The 23,249-nt window shown below is 40.3% G+C and overlaps 1 long non-coding RNA gene across 5 annotated transcripts in view; it reads left to right on the plus strand.

Moving 5' to 3' along the window:
• The window catches only part of LOC147581083 (uncharacterized), a 186,345-nt gene that overhangs the window by 22,736 nt on the left and 140,360 nt on the right, over nucleotides 1-23,249 (plus strand). For all 5 annotated transcript variants that reach the window (XR_015251392.1, XR_015251389.1, XR_015251391.1 and 2 more), the window contains one exon: nucleotides 6,885-6,941. This is a non-coding gene — a long non-coding RNA (uncharacterized LOC147581083). The remainder of the gene's footprint in view (nucleotides 1-6,884; nucleotides 6,942-23,249) is intronic.

Genomic DNA, 23,249 nt, shown 5'->3' on the forward strand with positions numbered 1-23,249 from the left:
TCCTATGGACCCATTTGAACTCATACAAACTAGTTCTATCCTGTCCTTTTTTACCTCACTCAAGAGTTTTCCAACATGCCATCTACGAAAGGTATAGCAGACTTATATCCATGTACACACATTGGGTTATTTACAATGAATGAATTTTTAGGTAAAGTTTGTACTAAATTATAACATACTTATTGTAACAGGCACAAACCGTAAGTTCACACCTCAATGAATTTTTACAATATGAACACACCCATGTAACCAGCACCCATATCAAGAAACATAGTATTATCAAACTCATGGTATTTCAAATGCTGAAGGGGGCATTCCTATTTCAAAGTTTATGTAAATCTTTTTGTAAAGGTAAGAATGCATTTGAAATGTGTTTCATTATGCCCCACTTTATGTTTTATGCATTTTGATTTTCATACCTTGTGTTTTCTTAAACCCCTGATACATTTAAAGAGAACCTATGTTGAGCAATATAAGCACCAAGATATGAACACTTCTCCCATCCCAACCCTGGATCAAAACTCAGCACCATATAATCCTTGAACTGCTTTCTTCTGGTTATTAAATTAAATGTGGTCTTTTTACAATAAACATCTAGTAAAGACATGTCTGTTTTGAATTTTTAAAATATGCTTATCTTCAAGAAGCAACTCCTCTATGAGGATTTTTCTTTTTTGCTTACCAGTGGATCCTAGTTTCATACTGGGAGAAAGAAGTTTCCAGTGAAAGCTGATATAATATAGATATAGATATAGATATAGATATAGATATAGATATAGATATAGATAGTGCAATAAAAAATCCATGTATAACTGTTGACTTCCCAGAAACTTAACTATAAATAGCCTACTGTTGACCAGAAGCCTTACCAATGACATAAAGAATTAACACATATTTTGTATGTTATGTGTATTGTATACTATATTTTTAAATACAGTATATTTAGTGTATTACTGGGATAGGAAATTTTTAAATAAACTAAGGCAGAAAAAGAAAATGTTATTAAGAAAATGATAAGGAAAAGAAAATACATTTACAACACTGTACTTTAAAAAAATCCATGTATAAGTGACTCGCAGCTCAAACCTGTGTTATTCAAGGGTCGTCTCTGTATATATATCACATTTTCTTTATCCATTCATCTGCCAGTGGACTTGCCAGCCAAATCTTGGCTATAGTAAATAATGCTGCAATGAACATGGGAGGTGCAGATGTCTCTTCCAGGTAATGATTTTATTTCCTTCAGATACATACCCAGAAGTAGAATTACTGGATTATATGATGATTCTATTTTTAATTTTTTGAGGAAACCTCATACTGCTTTTCATCGTGGTTACACCAACTTACATTCCCATCAACAGTGCAGAAGTGTTCTCTTTTCTCCACATCCTCACCAATACTTGTTATCTTTTATTCCCTGGTGGTTTTCATGCTCTTCAGAGTCTATAGACTGCTCCAGGATTGGGCCATCCCACAACATAAAATTATGGTGGGAAAGTAAAATTATAAAATCATTAAATTTTAGGGTTCCAAAGAAACTTAGACATCATTTTTCATGGGAAGAGCATGCAGGCCAGGGGTAAGGGGTTAAGTGATTTGGGCTCTACCATCCAGTAACATAGTCATGAAGCTAGAGTGAGAAGACAGCAGTCTGAGGCTCAGCTTAGAGTTTATATAATACTTCCATTCTCTATCTCTAACTTAAAATCAAATTATATTGTGTTTAGAGTTACTATTTTTTTGCATTAGATTTATTTTGTGCACAAAGCAAAAATTGAGAAAGTATGGACATGAAGAACATAATTTAATATTTTAGTTTATTTCTTTGAAGTCTTTTTGTGTTTTGTACATGTTATTTTGTACATATTGCTATTTATATGTGATTTTATATCCTGCTTAAAATGTGGTTTTTTAAAATCATGCTATGGTAAGCTTGGTTTTACGGTAACAATAAGCTCCTAGTGAAAGTAGTTTCATGTTGAAACCAAGTTTATCAATGCTATAAAAGCTACAGTGGTTGCTAAGAGAAATTGATACTTTGTTCCCATAGGAACTGTCGTTTTAAAATACAGAATCTCTAGATTCAAAAGATAGAAAACTTAAGTTTGGGATGGGAAATAGTTTACCCTTCCTAGAAAAATGTGAAAATTACTATCCTTTGATTGAAAAGCATGGTCATTTGGTTGCAATCTCCTGAGTGTTCTAGGTGGGTATTTCTCTCTCAGCTTTCCTTGTGTTGGAGGTGATTCAGGGTGATCATATGATAGGAGAGTAAGGGAAATGAAACTAACTAATGGTCAGCCACTCCTAGAGCAGAGAAGTTGTTAGAGAAAGCAACCCTGCACCTTGCATTCGATAATATCTAAACTGGTGTTTAGGTGCCCTTATTAGAGAAGGGAACAAAGGGAAGAGATTTTTATATCAAGTTGCTCTATAGTATTTAGGCACCAGTATGACTTTTACGTCCAGGCATTGTCTCTTAACTTTAAGTTAAAGATAATGATTTTGAGTGAGTGGAAAAACAGTTCTACCTAATTCTGCTCAGAAACCAAGGATGAGAATGAGATGGAATTGAGAACAACTGTAAATGTAAACTCAGCGGCAAACAGTTCCTGGATGGGCACTATTCCCTGAATCCCTCTCTGAGTAGCACTTGTCTATGATGCTATGGGCAGGGGCTCAACTGCCTTACCTTCACTGTCTGACTTCTCCATTCCTCTACTGGTGTGTTCTACATCACACACACACACACACACACACACACACACACACACACACACACTCCCATGGTTGTCTCAGAGTCTGCTTCTGAAATTATATAAGCTAAAACATATTGAAAGATTCTGAGAATAAAATCTACTGAGTGGTATTATGAACTGGAATTACCACTGGAGCAGATGCATACAAACACATTTATTTAATTAGTCCTTGTGATGGATGCTATGTTGTTTGGCCCCCACTCCTTCCCCTTAAAGACCTACTACCCCAGCTTTTGGGAGTACTATTGGCAGACAGCCCTCACTAGGGGTACCGCTATTTAGGATTAGGTTTGGCTGAAGATAGCTACTTCCCTCAAGGTCACACCTCCTTCCTGGGTTGGCTCCCATCCAATGACAGCTCCAAGTGGGAGTTTAATGGCCTGGCTCTCTCAATTCATTTGGAGAGCTCTGAAGGGTCGCCTCATTTTCAGAACTCCCTGCTAGTTCAGGTGAGGCATTTCATTGAGACCACACCAAGGCTTGACTTGTCCTTCTGCCCCATGCTGCTCCTTCCCGTTTCTCCGATGATCCCAGCAACATTCCCTAAGAAACCTCCCACCTGCTAATCTCCATCTCAGAGTTCATTTCCCTGGAAACTCAACCTGTGACAGAATTGAGGAGCGCCTACTGTGCACTAGACAGTATTCTGAGGGATACAGTGAAGACCAAATAAGCTTTCTGCCTTTGCATTTTATTTGGAAGGAGCTCACATTCTAGAGCAAGAGTCAGTAAACTTTTTCTGTAAAGGGCCAGAGAGTAAATACTTTAGGCTTTGTGGGTCATATGGTCTCAGTCACAGCTATTCAGCTCTGCCACTGTACCATAAAAGCGGCCTTAGAAATATATGAATGATTGGACAGGGCTGTTTACCAGTAAAACTTTATTTACAAAATAAGAGGTGGGTTGGATTTGGCCCATGGGCTATAATTTGCTGACCCCTGTTCTAGAGAGCAGGGCACAAGGAAACCAATAATTAAGCAAGAAAAATCTCAGGCAGTAATAGTACAATAAAAGAAATAAATTAGGGTGATCTGATAAAGAAGCACTATTATTGATTTGTAAATTTAAATTATTTTTGATAAGTAATATATTCATATGAATCAAAAGGATCGAAAAAGTACTCATTTGCAAGTATATGTCCTGATTCACTTTGACCCCCAATAGAAATAAATTTATTTACCACTTTTGTGTTTCTTTTCAACATAAGCAATTACGAATACATATATACATCCTTATCCCTCCTTTCACGCAATAGTTAGCGTATGATGTGTCTTGTTTTGCACCTTACTGTTACTCACTTAATATGTCCTGGAGATCGTAGAGATCATCTCCATTTGTTTTTCTATATCTGAGTACTATTCCCTAATATGTGTATGATGGTTTATTTAACCAATTCTCTATTGTATTAGGGTTCTCCAGAGAAACAAAACCAATAGAGAGAGAGAGAGAGAGAGAGAGAGAGAGTGAGTGTGTGTGTGTGTGTGTGTGTGTGTGTGTGTGTGTGTGTGTGTGTAGGAACTGGCTGATATGATTTTGGAGGCTGACAAAGTCCCAAGATCTGCAGAGTAAGTTGGCAAGCTGCAGACCCAGGAGAGCTGATGGTGTAGTTCCAATCTGAAGGCTGGCAGCCTGAGAGCCAGAAAGAGTAGATATTTCAGTATCAGTTCAAAGGCAGGGAAAAGCTGATTGTCTCTTATTGCAAGGTGGGGAGGGCTGAGGAGGGTCAGCCTTTTTGTTCTTTTCAGGCCTTCAACTAACTGGATGAGGCCCATGCACAATAGGGAGGGCAATCTGCTTTACTCAGTCTGCTGATTTTTTTTTAACATAGCCTTCACACCCACTGTGGAGCCCAGTGCAGGGCCTGAACTCATGACCCTGAGATCATGACCTGAGCTGAGATCAAGAGTTGGATGCTTAACCAACTGAGCCACCCAGGCACCTCTTAGTTTACCAATTTAAATGTTAATCTCATCCAAAAACACCCTCACAGAAACACCCAGAATAATGATTGACTAAGTATCTGGGCATTCTGTGACCCAGTCAAGCTGACACATAAAATTAACCATCACATGCTCTTGGGTTGTTTCCAAATTTTTGCTATTTCTGCAATAATACTGCAGTGGGTGACCTTGTATATATATTGTTTCATAGTGTGCAGATGTATGGATCTGTAGGATGAAGTCCCAGAAGTGGGATCACTGGGTCCAAGCAAGTAACTTTGATAGGGATTGCCATGTTGCCATCCATGAGATTTATTCTAATTTGCAGTCCTTCTAGCATATGCAAGTGATTGTTTCCCCACAGCCCTGGCAACAATTATATTATCAAACTTTGAGAAATGTTTGCCAATTTGAAGTGGTATCATCATGTAGCTTTGATCTGAATTGCTCTGTGTGTGAGATTGCACAGTTTTTGGTGTGTTAAAGAACCATTTGTATTGCTTTCTTGGTGAATTTTATGTTCACATCCTTTGTTCGGTTTCTGTTGGGCTTTTGGACTTCTCTCAATTTGTTAAGACTCACTCAACATTGAAGGGCTTGACCCACTATGATTTAGATTGCAAATATTTACTTAGTTTGTCAGTTGTATTTTGTGCTAATGTTGCTTTTGTATCAGTTTGCATCAATCTTTTCTTTTATGGTTTCTGGATTTTGAAACCTGACTAGGAAGACTTTTGAGGGGTCTTTCAGATGGGGTGCTCAGGGATGATAAGGCTACCCTAATTATTTGCTTGTGTGCTGGGGAAACATTTGGGGGCAAGGTAGTAGCTGTGGAAAATCAGAATGTAGATAATTCAACCCAAATGAGAAAGAACACTAAAAATAAGTTTTGATCCATTGTAAACATTTAAAAAGTAAGGTAAAACAAATAATATCAGAGCATCACACATAATAAAAGTAATTATATTGATTCCAGACTTAAGACACATAATCTTTTGGGGGGGAGGGAAAGATTAGGGTTTGTAATAATTTCTCCATCTGAACCAGAAATGCACAGATTTGATGTGTTTTCATAAATACAGCTTGACTAATTTAAAATTGATTCTAAAATCTTGCTGTTTCATCTTCATAAATTGAAAAGCAGGTTTGCTTATCCTGGTAGCCTTTTATGGTACTTGAATAGTGGTCTGACTACTTTTAGAAATGAATAATGGATTAAAAGTACACTTTGCAGCTTACATTAGTTACTTTTGTAATGCAAAATAGAAGCATGATAATGTACTATTCAGCATGCTTTAATATGATTTATACATACACTACACAGCATAAGTAATTCATTATGCCCTTCACAGTGCATTTCCTGGGCACAGAAGCTCATGTTTACCAGTATTTCATCTCATAATCAGGTTGTCTAACGGAGGGGGTCTGCGACTATGAGTGGGGATTCCACACTCCACTCGCACCCTGACTCCTTCAATGACCTTAGGCAATATTCTTCTGGGTCTGGGCCTAGGTGCTTATAAAAAAATGAATGGATAATACCTTATGGATCCAACTCAGAGGAAGGGACTGTGGACTAATAACTTTAAGGCTGTAAACAGCTTTGAAGTCTGGAATTAAATAGGCTTCATGGTATGATTATTATTATTCCAGGAATTATCATACTTTGGAAATAACACTCTACGATGGTCATTTAATAAGGCAGCAGTTCATCGCTCTGCATTTGACAAGAAATCATCTATTGCTTCATTAATAGCACCTTGTCACACACTGTATTTTTCTATTTGCAAAGTGTAGATTTACTGAATAGCATAGGTGATGGCCCTCAACATCAGCTGCCTTTAAAACCAATTGCATTCCATTTTTAGAATGAACATGTACAGATTGATTGAAGCTAGTGAGTTGGAGGTGGGGGAGTGGTTCTGAGAAGCAGACCTTGCCCTAACATTTGTGGGGCCTGGGGCAAGAGTACAAATGGAGGCCCACATACCATATGTTTAAATATTTAAATGGTATAGATCAAGCTAACAGACTGTTAAATAAAATATGTTCTATCCTCTTTCCTCCACAAATATATCTTCATAATGACCTGGAAGGCCAGGTTTGAATTTTAGATTTCTCTGAAGGTCTCTGAAAACTTATAAATCACATTTCTCTTTTTTTCTCCCCTATTGCCTGGTGTCAGTATGATAGGAACCAGTAACAGTCACCAGACCAGAATTTGAACACACACATCCTTAAGGTATGTTTCAAACTCTCTACCTATTTATGATATGCAAATTGTGTTTCTTTTTTGATAACGCTGATGACTGTCTCTATGAAAATGGGAATCCATTAGAATAACTGAAACCTCTAAAATAGTGAGATTTGTGCCTGTGAAAAATGCTTTGACACAATATGATTCCTTTGCCAATCTATATTTTGACCTGGTCTATTTAAATTCTGCTGGGAACATAATTTTCACATCAAACTTCCATTGTAAATTGTAGGATAAGTAAAATATGCAGGTTTTGCATTGAAATATTATTATTATTATTATTATTATTATTATTATTATTATTATTTGCCTGACACATAAACTGTTACTTCAGATTCGAAGGAATTTCTTGGTCAAATAGATCTAATATGGGGGATGATATAATAGAAAAATTTATATCCTTAGAGAATGCACCTTAAGCAGTTTTATTTTATAGCTGATATTTTTATTTTTGCTTGGGTATACGATTCTTGTTTATCAAGACTCCACTTTCTTTGTTAAAATGTAAAATGCATGTTGGGCAAATGCTCCAGGGCAATTTGCATAAAAAGTGATGACAAAGAGCAATTAGTACTTCATTATTATGCAGTGAAATGCTACTTTGCTCAAAAGTGACTGTAGTTTCTCCCCCCCCACCCCCCTTATAAATCTGGTACAGCATTGTTCTAAAAATAGTACATAAGAACCCTCTGTTTATAAATCAGTGTCTTTGACTTTCCTGTAGAAATCCGGGGGGGGGGGGGGGGGGGAAATGCAAGCACTAAATAAAGTTATTACCCCAGATCTTTATAATGAAAAACAAGCACCAGAATTCTGTTAGATAAGACAGGTCAGAAGATTTTAATGTCTCCTCAGATTAGTGCCATATCTTATTTTACCCCTTGGGATCAGCTTTCAAAGCAGGCTCAGATCATACATTGATAGCAACATCCCCCTTCCCCCAACACACATACTGCCTCACATGCACACTCAGAAAAGGGTCATGCCACACACCACTACACTGCAGAGAACAAACAGTCTCAAGGTATCTCTAGTTAGGAAGGCTTGATTTTTGAGTACAGATTTCATTACCATGAAATTCCTTTAGGGCAAAAAAAGAATTGCATCAAAGAAGCAGTGTGGGGAGGCAGACTTTGTAAATATTCGCCCCATCACCTGTGTTACCAGGATCTGCCTCTCTTTAATTTGGCAGGAAAAGCTCTTTTTTTTTTTCTCTTGTTGAGCCAACATATTATCTAAAACTCTAGAAACCAAAATGCGCCAACACTCTGTGTGTGTGTGTGTGTGTGTGTGTGTGTGTGTGTGTGTGTGAGAGAGAGAGAGAGAGAGAGAGAGAGAGAGAGAGAGAGAGAGAGAGAGAAAGAGAACCTAGTAATTGGATACTGGCAGAGTGAGAAGGAGACATGAGAAACTATAAAACCTTTGGAAAATGACCTCATGAGGCTGGAGATCGTCATGGATTACAGTATTTCTCTTTGGAAGTCCCCAGGCAGACTTGGGGAGGAGGGAGGAAAAAGGGATAGAGATGGGAGGTTGGTAGGTACTACACTGCCTTATTTTTGGTTCTCCCTCTACCTGACCCTCTGTGGCCCAGACCAGATCAATGAAATTCCCACAACCACAATCCTGGCTGGCATGGCTCCAAGAAGGCTAACCTAACCTGCTTTGCTTGCATCCTAAGGGGTCTATCAATCCTAGGAGGCTGGGATCAGCCTCATTACCTGCAATTTAGGCTCAGGGGCTCAGGGCTGTGTGGCAGGTCTCAGAGAGTGAAGGAGTGGGGATAGACACTTAGGCACATGCTTTATAAGCATAAGTAACTCGGACAGTGGAATACCCTTCACCCAGATTTTACTTACTCTCTCCTTTGTTCCTGTTCACCTCAGGCCACCAGTGAAAAGACTATAGGGTCACATAGCTCATACCATTTCAAGGATTCATTGTCTAACTGCAGGTAATGTATGATCATTTTATATACTGCCACATATTCATTATTCATACAATTTTCTATTAATTTTTAATGCATCCAAGTTCCTAGTTATTTAACATATAATGCAATCGGCCAGACGTCTTCATAAAGCTATGAAAAGTGGCTTTGAGGTACTCTTCCGTAGCATCTCAATCTATTAACCAGCTGATGAGACAGTACTGCTCTTAACCATGGGCAAGATCCCTGCCTTGGGTCACCACACCACAGAAGTCCTCATGATTTGGATGGCATTACTTGAAGTCCCCAGCTGCAATGCTATTTGGGTTTCAGTGTCCAAGTCAGATCTCATTTCTCCCCTTTAGGGCAATGTGCTTCTCTCTAGCCAGCCTATGAGGTTGACCAGATATCTACAGGAGCTCCAGAATTCATGCTTATGTATTTTCTTGAAGCCAAAGTGGGGCCTAATTCAGGAGAGCAGCTTGGTCAGCATTTGTTCCCACTGACCCTGGGCAGCAAGTTATTTCTTTTGTAATATTGCATGACATTGGACCACTAGAATGGTGCTGACATGCTGATTTGGAGTAACTCTCGTTCACAGGGGATGAAGAAGATAAGAATGTTCACATCAGGCAATAAATACCATTATTTTAAATCTTCATCAGTAACATGGGTTCATTTTCCAATAAAATTATTGATACACATACGGACCTGCGAAATACATTTGCCTAGGGCTCACACTCCCCAGGGATAGCCTTATCCTAGGGAACCACTGTAGGTTCTTGAACAAGGACTGATGTGGACTGAGTATTTAGAAAAGGAGATGCTGGTGCTGGAGAAGAGCAGGGAGAGGGCTATGGTGTCCGCAAGGCTAAGAGGAGTCAGTGCAGAGAAGTGAAAGCACTCTGATTAAGTACTTCATTTCCCTTAGGAGTCTCCTAGCTCTATTTGTTTGGGATTCTAATGTGGCCTGAGGCAATAAGGGCCTTGATGTGATGCTGCTGGAACCTACAGTGGAAAGAAGTGAAGAAATATTTTAATGTAATGCCAGCGCAGGTAAAAATGATAGTGTGTGTGTAACTATGTGTCAGGTGTCATTCTGAGCACTTTGCACACTTGGGCTTTTTCAGTCCTCATGTCAATCTTTATTATTCACATTCTCCAGATGAGGAAACAGAATTAGAGAAAGTTGAATAACTGGCCAAGGTGACATGCTACTGTTATGGGCAAATTGTAGAGGATCTGTAGATGTGGGAGGGATCACAGGTTTCTCCATGTGTTCAAGGCTGGAGGTCAGGGAACACAATTTGGATGGTTTTGTGGTTAGTTTGCTTGCTTTGTTTTGTTTTCTCACTGGTTATGGCAGTGAGGGCATTGGGACAATGAGTGTCTAAGTATCTGTGATAGTGAGTCACCAGCATAGAAATGTCCTGCAGAGATTTGGAAATACCCCCAGAGATCAGATGAGAGGTTGGCCTGGAGATTGTGGATGTGGAATCATCAGAGATGAGGGGTACAGTTATGTGAATGGGAGAGGTGACTAACCTCCAGGATACAGTGGGCAGAATTTCTTAAGAGAACCAGCTTGGGAGGGAGAGCTCTGTGGGCAAGACTCCAGCATCAACTCAGCAACTAAAATCCCCAGCCACTTTTGAAGAACTGTTCTATTATATAGTTTGGTCAGCAGCTCAGCTCCATATTTTCACCCACCACAATGTTCAGATCAATACTCTCGGTCCTCATGATTTACTGAACCTGAATTTCTCTAACTGCTCCATTAACTCTTTGGAAAGGTTTCTCCCTTTGTTAGCACTGGATCATGATTTTCCATAAAATTTGCCCTTGAGCAAGCAATTCTGTCATCATTCTCGCTAGGGAAATTGTCTTGCTCCTGCCCCACCCCCCCAACTCTCCAGCCTTCTTCGCTTTCTTTAGAACTTTGTTTCATGAACCTGCATTTTGCCTGCTAATTAGTGTTTTTGAATATACACTTGCTATTGAGCTTGGAATCTATGGGGGTTTCTCTGAAGCCAGTTTGTGACTTCCAAATTCTTTGTGTCAGTTAATATTTCCCTAACTTGGTTATTAACTTTGGATCTTATTGTTTCTATGTTTTGGTGCTAACGGGCTTGGCGCCATGGCCCCAGTCTCTGCGTACCCTGTCCTGTGTTCACGTTCATACTGTTGTTTCCCTTCATCCTGGGCACACAGGGGTCTGGTGGCCAAACAGCCCACAATAAAAGGTGAATTCACTCACAGTGTGCCCCTTTGTTCCAGAGAATATTTTGCCCCTCTGATCCTCAGCTTCAGCATCATGGAAAAGCATTTGTCAAGCCCCTAATTGCCAGAGTGCTGCACTAAGCACTGCACAAAGAGTTCCACCACCACGGTAGGGCCAAGTGTGACAGAGTCAGGCGTGGGTGTAGGAGGAAATTGCTATGGCTGTGGCCCTTGGACACAGAGTCTTGCAATTTGACAGAAAAAAATGATGTCTTCCCAGGTATGCCCAGCAATGCTGAGATACCTGACTTGGGCTGGGGGCATGGAAGCAGCAGTATATATGCCGCGGTGGGGATGGTGTAGAGAGATACCCCAGAAAAGAGGAAGGGGGAGCAAGCTGTTTTTTCCTCAGGAAGCCTGAAGGGTAAGCTCCTGAGAGGAATCTACAGCATCAGCAAGTGGCACCGTCCTCAACAGTTTGCCAGGGAGGGGACAAACATCAAAGTCCCTACAAGTCATAGCATTTGGACAAGTGTTGGCCTATTGGAGCCGATAATCCATCTGGGGAGGACACAAACACATAAATAAGAGTATAACACAGAATCACATAAAAGGCACAAACAAATAAAGAAGTGACACACATGAAGAGCAAGGGATGTTTTGTGTATGGAAGGGGAGAGGGGTGCTGAAGCCATACAATTTAGAGCAGTCCTGGGTCCTTAGTGAGTGGTATATATGAGCCTGTTGAATGGATGAATGGAGAATCAAGTTCAAGTTGGGAAAGTTGGAGAAATATCAAATCAAGGTAAGTGGATTCCTCCTTCCTACACCAGATTGGCTGACACAGCCCTGGATTCATAGTTCAGGATTAGAGAAGGTTTAGCTGCACAGAATGTCCTTGAAAGTCTGCCTTTCAACGATATAGGAACATGATTCATCTTCAGATATGTGCCCCTGTGTGGTGTGGTACACTGAAATGCAAATAACTCTCTTAGGATAATTCCTAAAGGTGGAGAAAGGGAAGGGGGGATCCCCATTTTCTTTGCTTTGCTCCAGACCCTGGAAACCTAACTCTAAAGGTAATGACCACTGGGCCCAGCTATGTATAAATAATGATACCTTAAAAGGATGTTTAAAGTAGAAATTTTATGAAGGGCAAAGAATTTGTTTAAAAAGCTTGACTTTGCCCTGTCCTAGGATTGCACAAAGGTGCAGATATTTATGTCAGGCCTCAGTCTCTCCTCACACAGGAATTGCTGGAAGCCTCGCTGCTCCTGTCCAATATTCAGATATGCCCATGTTGTTCTTGTCTCTGGCTTGTCTGCCTGTTTTTGTGGACATTTGCTTCTTGACTCTCCTCGTTGCTACCAGAGAGTTCTTGGTCTTTGCTTGCTTAATTGTGAGCTGGAGCAGGATGCTCTGGCTCTCTAAATTCCTAACCTGGGCCCTCTTAGTGTGTGGTTTCTCTGGCATTTGTATTCTTTCCCATACTGTGGCCACCGGAGGGCAGTTTTAATGCCCCTCAGGAACTACTTGGATCAGATGTCTGGATGGGCCAGCCTTGAAATACTTTCTGTATTGTGTTAGGAAACATTCCCCAGGCAACAGGAGTTTAGGGAATTACCATTTACTACTCAGTGGCCAATGACAGATGATTTCCAGGACCCCAAACTCTCCTCTGACGGGTAGAGCTCCACTGTGGTTCACAAGAATTCCTGGTCTCCAACTTCAGTCACCTAGAGAAATTTGAGAAGGTCATGCTCATCTGGGATCACAGAATGGGGGGATCCTGTTCAGCCCTGTGGCAGATACTCTACAAACATCTGTCAAGTTTATTGACCAGTTTGTCTCTGCCCTCAGACAAACATGAGTTTTGGAAAGGTAGAGGTGTGTGGGGTTTGTGTGTGGTTTCTGACGGGAAGATTACCCTACGGATTTTCTAATTCCTTCCTCTGTGCCTTGTTGAATATCAGAGCCCTTTCTCTGCTATCACCAATACATGTATGTAACTTTTCTGGCTTAAAATTCACCTCTCTAAAGTTTTCCCTAATTAATTCAAACATGCTCTGATGACTTTTGTATTTTTTTTTTAATTTTAAAATTTGGTTAATACGTTTTTTGGTACTTTAAAATTTCCTAAGTATTGTGTAGTATGACGTTTATCACACAATAAACACGCAACTAATGGATGTGACTTAATTAGTGATATACCCAATACACATTATTGATGACACCAGTGAGCCATAAGACTAAACAAGTAATTTTGTGAAGCAAACCATTTTATCCAAGGAATGACAGGGAAAGGGGAAGACTAACTCTGTTAGTTCTCCTTAGTGTTAGATGTGCATATTAATATAGCACTTGCCTAGAAATAGATATTGGTAGGAAGATCACAATGATTTTGTAGAAAAATACTACCACATCTGCTAAATCCTTTCTTTGGAATCTCCTTTTGCTCTCTAATATGCAATATCTATCCCTTTTAAGCTCTCAATTACCTGAAAGGAAGCTTCATGCCCAGGGTATAAGGGCATTTGCTAACAATAATTGCTTGAGAATAAATATGAGATAAGAAAATGTACTGGAAAGGACACTATTCACCTCCACGAAGGGCCAGTTTTTGCAGAACATTGGCAGGAATGATGCTCTGAGGGCAAGACCCGTATATTAATCATACGTGGGGTACCAACAACCAATTCAATGCCTTGCTCAGAGATGTGCATGGAATAAATGAATGGATATTTTAATTAGCTTGGGTGTCATCTTTTTGGTGCCTATGAGTGTAATATATAGAGCATGATCTCATTAAAACAGAAGAGAATGATTAAGCCAGAATGAATTTTGTGCTGTTATTTTTAAAAATGCCATAACTTAGCTGTATAAGTGGTAACAATTTTAAATTTGCATTGTTGGATTTTTGGTAAAAATAGTATAACAATAATAGTACTAGCATGTATGTGTATATATCACTTATGGATGAGGTTCTGCTTTTAATTGAATTAATTCTAACAGTAATCCTATGAACAGATATTCTCATTTTATAAATGGGGAAGCTGAGGCACAGAGAAGTTGTGATTTTTCCAAAGCTAAGTGACAGAGGTGTGACCTGAAGCCTGGCAACATAGCTCAAGAATCCATGCTATTAGCCAGTAATTTATATAGCCTCCCATGCTGGTGAGAATCTGTCCAAACCAAGTGCTGATAGGGACTGGTTCCGTGCCCAGGAATAAAATAAATGTTTCGTCCTTTATCAATTAGGCACATCAACAGTATGATGGTGATAAGTTGGAAAGGATCAGGGACTCCCAAAGTACTTGTTAAAGTCATTTTAAAAAAATATGAAGAACATCAAAAAGAGAAAGGAACAATGGTTGTTTATAACCTGCCAAATTATTAATGTAGGACAATGTACATCTTTTTCCTGGTTGCAGATAAAAATCCTAGCTAATGGACAAAGAAGACTTGAGCTCCAGGAGGAGCTTAAATGGTAATCCTCCTAGAAGATAATAACCTGGACACATTGTCCATTGTGGGTGAACTAAAATCATAGAATATGATCTTTGAATTAACCAGGAAGTGAATACATCTTCTTGAACTGATAAATTTCTGAGCTAAGGTAATCAGCAAGATGGGGCAAAGAGACCATTAGAGGTGCCACTTTCACATTTCATAGGTGAGAGAGAATGCCCTTCCCTTGAGCATGTGAGAAAAACGTAGTTTTGATAAAGAACAAGATGTTTTGCAATGCATTTCAGTTAAGTTTTATTAAAGTGTTCCAAGGAATAAATATCTATAAAAGTTATAGGAAAATCTGGAAAGGATTTCATCCTGCAAAATTGTGTGTATATAAGTTTTAGCACATCCTATCATTTAATGGGAGAAATTGCAAGTATTATAGATGTTATTTTTGATTTTTTAATTCTCCAAGTTGTTTCTGATACCTTTTAATTTCAGTTTTAATAGCCATAAGCCTTTTTGAAATAATAATACTGTCAGCTCTCAGGTGTATGTGTTAAAGGGAATGGCAAACTTGAAAAAAATAAAATAATCCTTTCCACTCTGCTACGGCCGAGACCTCACTCTTGGAGTTAAATAACTGACAAGGGATTAATGTCTGTGGTTTAAGGAGTCAGTGGTGTAGTGTGTTGTTGGGCTTGGGTGGTGGGGCAGGGTAGTGTCTGGGGCTTTCTTGCATTTGACCACAGTTTCTCCTGTTGGTCCTGTTAGTGAGATACCAATTTGTTTTGGATATGTTCCCTCCCCTAGAGTGTGCCATTGTAATACTGTTGTAAAAAGCATTTTTTCTTCATGGAATTCCTTATTAGTCATTTCTTTGGTTGACACATTAAAAAACAACAACAACATAATGGTAACTCTGATGTGGTGTGATGGACACTTTACATGCAGACTCTGGTTCAGGACTGAGGCACTCATTCCCCCAGCTGCTGGGAATGATGGTGGACAGCTTGCAGCTGAGTAGTAACCCTCCCAGCAATTGCCTTTGGATAAAGAGCTGTTATACCACTTCCTGGGGACAGTCTGTACCTGATGACTGACAGGTGGTGATACAAAGGCCCTGCCTCCTGGCTTTGCTTGGGACAACCCTGCAGGTTCATCCAGCTTAAGAGTGTCCTTGTGGGATCAGCTGAGGCTTTTGTTGTGACTAAATGCAGTCCAAGGTCTCGTCCTGCCCAGTCCAGCTTTGTTCACTCTCCCACAGGTGTGGTTCCTAACGTGCTCCCCAGTCAACTTTCTGCACCCACATCTGTTTCTGGGAGACCTGATCTGTAAACCCCAGCAATATATTCTGCATGCTGAAGATGAAGGTACACTTTGGAGAAAGGGTCATACAAATTTTCATAAATGTTTTGATAAGGGTGATGTTTTTCTTCTTTGCTTAAACTCTTTCCCTAATCCCTACCCTTTCCATATTTTCTACCCTTGATTGATCCCTAATTTGCACATAGGGTTTTCTAATGGGAGATACAATTCGTGTTTAATATAAAAAATTCAAGTTTCAGAAAAATATGCATACATGCATGAGTTGCCACTATAGCATGCCCACCAGATAGCCATCATTTAGAAGGCCCAGGGTAACCCTCTGCATCCCTACATAGCTCTAAGTGTTGGATAGTTGTCCTTTGTACACGAAATTTATACCTTGATTAAGATATCTGAGATAAATGGGCATTGGCAATTAGAATAATAATACTCTTTGGGATATTTACCAAGCACTTTCCATCCATTATATTGATTTATTTCTTCGCATCCTTGAGAATTTGGTCGTGTTAGCTCCATTTTATAGATGGAGAGTAAATTTCTGAAGACACTGGGGTTTCGGGAAATTTCTTTCTGACAAGCTCCAATTTCTACGATCAGTCAATGGGCTCAAGCCCGTCATTCAAAGAGAACACCAGAAGAGATGTGGTGTTTTGTGAAGTGGCACATTCTGAAGTCTCTGTCACTGAGAGAAGGATGTAAGCTCAGGATCAAAGCATCATCTTCAAAGAAGGGCGAAGTACTTGTTAAATAACTCCTGGCAACTGCTTAAGCACTAAGCATTGTAATTGCAGAGAGCAGGAACAGCACTAAAAATAGAAAAGTGGATAAGGACAGGACCAAAGACATCATTGTCACTCAAACTTGAATGTCACTTTTTGACAGCATTTGAGCAATTGATTCTTGGTTTTCCATGCTAGGAACTCAGTAGTCACGCTTTGCTGTGACAGCCGTAGGAGAAGGGAAGGGGCAGGACCCTGTAGGAGCCTGGGATTAATATGAAGAATGGAGGGTGAGAATTATTATCAGCCTATGCTGCCTCTTCTCTAGTCAAAGTTCCTTTGAAGGCGAAAAAACAGAAAGCCACTCAAGCTAGCCCCAATTTACTGAAATGTTAAAGGAGGATCTCATGGATAAGAAACACAACCAGACCCTGCTTAGCAAAAGACTGGACCTGAGAACCAGAAGGCCATTAGGAGCTAAGTCTCTCATTCCATTTCCTGGAGCTGCACGATCTGTCTCTGAAAATCTCCTCTCTTGACCTCTCATCTAAGCCAGCATCCTCTGCATTTCATCTTGTTTACTTCATCCAGCTCAGCTGCTGGTCCAACTCTACATCATGAGCTCCAAGCTCCAGTAACCACCACTAACTGACAACAGTGTCTGTGTCTCTTCAGGCAAGTTCTTATACGGAAAAGACTTATCAGGTCATATCATGCTTTTCTCACAGTGGAGCAGCCATTTTGGATTGGGGGGCGTCCGTGGGGTGTAGAGAGATGCAGAATGAATGGGAAAGACAATGAGACCTATTTATTTTATCTTCACTTATCTGTGTTTCCATCATGTTCTGTATCATGCTCCATGATCTAGTCTAGAATATACAAAAGGTTGAGTAATCACAGCAGTGAATCACTGTGTAGAGAGTGGTGTCTGCTCTAAATAGGTTTATAATCTGGTTGATGTGATAAGGCACAAGCCCAAGAAAAGGAAACAAGTCAGACCAGAGAGTGCCTGATGAGCATCAGATGACTAGCATAGACATTAGGGGTTTTAAAGATTTAGAAGAGGGAGAAATCATTGTGTGTTGGGAAGTTAAAGGAGGATTTTTTACGGGAGGTAGAGACAGAAGTGGGTCTTGAGGGATGAGAAAGATTTGGAGAGAAAGGGAAGAGGAGAGGATTCTAGATTGAGGCAGAGGGAAGGAGAGTGGGATGCATGATGCATGTCCAGGGTACAATGAATAGGCCAACCTATTCTGAGCATAAGATGTGTGTTAGAAAGTACTAGAAGGTAAGTTAGGAAGAATGGGGAAGAATAAAATTGTGTAGAACCTGAATAGCAAACTAAATAGTTTGGATTTATTCTGAATATTTTATTAGTGATGTTTGAGCAGGGCAGTGCTCAAGGATGACTTGATGCCGTGGAGGAGACCAGAGGCCGGAGATGACCGAGAGGCCCTTAAATTGTTACTAGTGACATGGGATAGCAGGCTTGAAGATGAAGAGGTCGACTCGAAAATATTAGAAAGAAAATGGAACTTCTCCTAAAGTCTTCGTTGCCTGCTGATCGTGCACTTCCAGGAAGAGACACAAATTCAGGGAAGAAACTGACTGGACCTATTGCTTTTAGCTACTGGCAACCTACATGTCTGTGGCTTCAGCCAGTAAATGCAAATGCTACCACATTAAAATTAGTACCCAGATAGTAAGAGGTCTGAGCTTCCATTTATACATAGCAAGTGCAGTCTTTCATAGAGTTCCTCTCTTGACTAGTCAGGGAGCTTGGTAGAAAACTCTAGTTAACTTAGGCAGAAAATGAGTTTATTGGAAACATATTTTGTTGCTCATAAATGAGTTGGAAGGGTGGGAAAACCAGCTAAGAAAATAATTCAGCCAAGGTAACACCGTGGGTTGGGATGCTACCATTGGGTCCTTGTCACTCTTCCAAATCAACCCTGACTCCACTGCCACAGCCATGATTAAATTCTTCTAGAGGCAAGTCCCTGGAAGGTATTTGATTGCCTGAGTGTAGGTCCTGTTCCCAATCCCTGGATTACAATGAGTTACAAGAGGGAAACCAGTTCTGTTTTAACTTCTGTAGGATACAGGGCTGTGTCTCCTAGTAGGACACACATACTAGGTGATATTCTGAATTAGAAAGGGGGTTCAGACGCTGGGCTGACAAATTATGCTTATTCCTCATATTTCCAAGAGTCCCAAGATGGGGATATGCCCATTGTTACCCTGAGTTACCTCTTTACTCTTATAGCTGGTTGAGAAGGAGTCCATGGCTATGGCTTTTATAGTGACCCTGTGAGCTCACCCATGCATTACTGAGTTCTGCCTTCAAAATAATTCCCACTACAGGTCACTTCCTCCATTCCACATTAGGGTTTTATCCCATCTGTATTAGTCTGCTCTGGCTGCCATCACAAAATGCTACAGAGTGGTTTGGTTTAAACAACAGAAATTAATTTTCTCACAGTCTGGATGCTAGAAAGCTCATGATCAAGGTGTTAGTAAGATAGGCTTCCTTGTGAAGTGTAGGTGTAGGTAGCTGCCATCTCTCTCAGTGTTCATGACCTCTTCTTTTTACATGTGTGGAGAGAGAGAGGGAGGAAGAGGAGAAAGAGGTCTCTTCTTTTTTTTTCTTAAATTTTTTTTAACGTTTATTTATTTTTGAGACAGAGAGAGACAGAGCATGAACGGGGGAGGGTCAGAGAGAGAGAGGGAGACACAGAATCTGAAACAGGCTCCAGGCTCTGAGCTGTCAGCACAGAGCCCGACGCGGGCCTTGAACTCACGAACCGCGAGATCATGACCTGAGCCGAAGTCGGACGCTTAACTGACTGAGCCACCCAGGCGCCCCGAGAGAGGTCTCTTCTTATACCGCTAATCCTATCGGATCAGGGCTGTGCCCGTAAAGTTTCACTTAACCTTAATCACTTCCTTAGAGGCCCCATCTCCAAATCCAGCCATACTGGAGGTTCAGGCTTCAATAGGAATTTCAGGGAGACATGAAAACTTTGTCCATAACACTTCTATTTCCATACCCCTAATCTAGAGGTTCTCAAATGTCAGTGTGCTTTAAGAATCACCTGGAAGTGCTGTTAACACATATATTGAAGGGTACCACCCCCAGGGTTTCTGATTCAGTGGGCCTGGGGTAGGCCCTCAGAATTTGCATTTCCAACAGATTTGCCAGGTGATGCTGCTTCTGCTGGGTTCAGGGACCCCACTTTGAGAACCATTTCCCTCGTCTAAGTAGCCATCATCACTTATCTGGGTTATCGTTGTGACTTCCTAACTTCCATTTTTACCTCTATTCTCCTCACAGCAGCCAGTGAACTTTTAAAAGTGTAAATAAAATCATGTTATTCTCCTGTTTAAAACTCTCCAGTGGCTTCTGACCACCCCTACGTGGTCTACAAGGCTCTGCAAACCTATCTGCCAGCTCAGCAAACCTATCTTAGGTCATAGTCACCACCTCCAGTCATTCTACCTTTTGTTCTCCATCTTGAAGTTGTGCTCCCAGACTCCCTCCAACCCCCCCAAGGGGAGACTGGCTGGCTTGGTCTCCTCCTTGATGATTAGGCTCAGATGTCACCCCCTTCGAAGGACATCCTTGAACACCCTATCTGAAGTGGCCTTCTGCAGTTTCTATTTACTTCCTCACTCTTCTTCTTTCCCTTCGTTGTCGTTATCACAGTCATTAATTGTCTTGTTTACTTATTATTCTATCTATTGTGATCTCCTCCATTAAGACTGTAAGCACCTGGGGTGCAGGGCTCTTATCTTCACAGCTCTGTCCCCAGGACTTTGCACAGTGTCTGGCACAGTAGGAAACACTCGGTAAATATTTGTGGAATGAATGTATCCGTATATACCTGAAGTGAACAAGGTTCAAGTATTTTTCTTAAAAGGCCCCCTAAGTTCCATGGAGTCAGTGGATGTAAATAGATGTTTTGGAGAGGAAAATCACCCAGCTCCAGCTGTCAGATTGATCTAGTTTGATGCAGCACAGCTACGATTTCCTGTATATGTAATACTTGGGCTGATGAAGGCCAAGGTGGTTTTTAGCAAACCTCATCCCTCATACCAGTTCTGACACACCCATCCTCTCTTCTCGGTCTTTCTACTTCTGGGAGCCCCTCACTGCAGCATCCAACAGACTGATGCCTTCAGCTCCCGCCTTGTTGTGTCGGACCTTCTCCTCATTATCAAACATACATCCCGCTTTTCCCGGTATCCGAAGACTCTGCTCAGCTACTATGTGACGATGGGTGGGCAAGTGGGGTAAACAGGTCAATTGCTTTAACTTCATTTGCAGTTAAGAGGTACCAGGGTCCCTTGGATAATAATACACATCTAAGCTCTATCTAAGGGAACAACAAACCATGGAATTCAGGCTTTTACATAAGTATCTACTTTATTTTGGATTTTATGTAAAGAATTAAAATAAATTGAAATAAAAATATTATTGGAATGGCAGGGTTATGGAAACATAAAAAGTGAAAGGAGATCCTGAAAAACAAGTTGTAAAGTGGTTTTTGTATTGATCAGCTGAAAGTCTGACATGTCTTTTTGTCAAAATATATAGTTATGCAATAGGAAACATTACAGTAATGAAAAAAATTATTTACAGATCTGAGTTTCATTCAGTAACGTTCTTGGTCAAGATCAAAATATGGAATGTTTTTTTCCATTCAGAAAAAAAGAGTCACTTTGCCTGAGTCATGATTGCCCACTTCTTCCCATATGGTTGAGTACTATTTATTGGCTGAGGTTGACAATTTTCTAAAGACTTTGTGGTTGATGAGCTCTATTTATGGCAGCAATTGAGAAAAGTAAACTTAGGTAATATTAGGAAGAAAATACTTGGCTTGTTAAAAAATAGAAATCAACCACTGTAGCAAATATTTTGTGAGACAGAAAGGGCTGAAATCATGAAAACTGCCTGGCTCTCCCAGTGCCTCTCTCCCCATCCAATAATCACAAAATTCCCCTGATCCTCCCTTTGTCTGGCTTATACAGTTACCGCCTTCTCACTGGTTTGAAAATTCACACCTTAGGCCAGGGCTTGACATTGGTTCAAGCTTCTCTACCTCATGGCTATCGACTAGTTTTCTTAGAACAAAATTTGATAGTCTTCCCTTCTGATCAAGACTTGTGTCTGGGGATAGAATGCAAATGTTCACTCCCAAGTCTAGTGTCATAATGCTACATCACAAGTGACTTGTTAAAAGCTGAGGTGAGGGGCGCCTGGCTGGCTCAGTTGGTTAACTGTCTGACTCTTCATTTTGGCTCAGGTCATGATCTTACAGTTTGTGAGATTGAGCCCCGAGTCGGGATCTGCACTGACAGCATGGTGTCTGCTTGGGATTCTCACTCACTCTCCCTCTGTCCATCCCTCAAAATAAATAAATAAACATTTATAAGAAAAATTGAGGTGAAACATATATAACACAAAATTTGCCATTTTAACAGTCCTTAAGTGTACAATTCAGTGTCATTAAGTATATTCACAGCACTGTGCAACCATCACTGTTATCCTTTTCCAGAACTTTTTCATCACCCCAAACAGAAACTCTACCCATTAAATAACAACTCTCCCTCAAGCCCTGGTAACCTTTTTAATGGTTTCTGTCTCTATGGATTTGTCTATATTAGGTCTATATTAGGTGCCTCATTATAAGTGGACTTATACACTATTTGTCCTTGTGTGTCTGGCTTATTTCATTCAGCATAATGTTTTTAAGGGTTATCCATGTTGTAGCATGTATCAGAAGTTCCTTCCTTGTTAAGGCTGAAAAATATCCCACCATACACACACACACACACACACACACAAATATATTTTATATATTTTTATATTTATTTCTATATATAAACTATGTTATATGTATTTATTTATATATATAAACTATGTGTTCTATATGCTTATTTATTTTATTTTATTTTATTTTTTAATTTTTTTATTTATTTTTGAGAAGAGAGAGAGCGTGAGTGGGGGAGGAGAGAGAAAGAGGGAGACACAGAATCTGAAGCAGGCTTCAAGCTCTGAGCTGTCAGCACAGAGCCCGACGCGGGGCTCGAACTCACAGATTGTGAGATCATGACCTGAGCCGAAGTCAGATGCTCAACCGACTGAGCCACCCAGGCGCCCCTATATATTTATATAGAACACATTTGGTTTATCCACTCATCTGTTGATGGTCATTTGTGCTGTTTCTGCTTTTTGCCTATAGTGAATGATGCTACTATAAACACCAGTGTGCAAGTATGTGTTTTGAATCCCTGCTTCTAATATTTGGGGTCTGTACTTTGAAGTACAGAATTGCTAGATCATATGACAATTCTTAACGTTTTGTAGGAATCCATCACATGATTTTGACATACCCACACCTTTTATTCTAGCTTTTCTTTCTCTTTTTTGGCAGCTCTTCTGAAGGTAGGTTAGTTCCCAGCACAGTCCCTGGGCAGATCCATCCTGTGTCTTCCTTCAAACTGAACTCAAAATGCTTCTCCTTTTCCCCCACCACCAGCCAGTCTTCACCAACTCAAGCCCTTCTTCCTAATGATAATAAATTCCAGCTTCTGCAACCTGGAAGTGAAAAAGTAGTTACAAGAATGTGCCTTACATCTTTG

This window comes from Puma concolor, chromosome B2 (assembly GCF_028749965.1).
Source record: "Puma concolor isolate L17-30 chromosome B2, mPumCon1.1.hap2, whole genome shotgun sequence".
Taxonomy (NCBI): domain Eukaryota; kingdom Metazoa; phylum Chordata; class Mammalia; order Carnivora; family Felidae; genus Puma; species Puma concolor.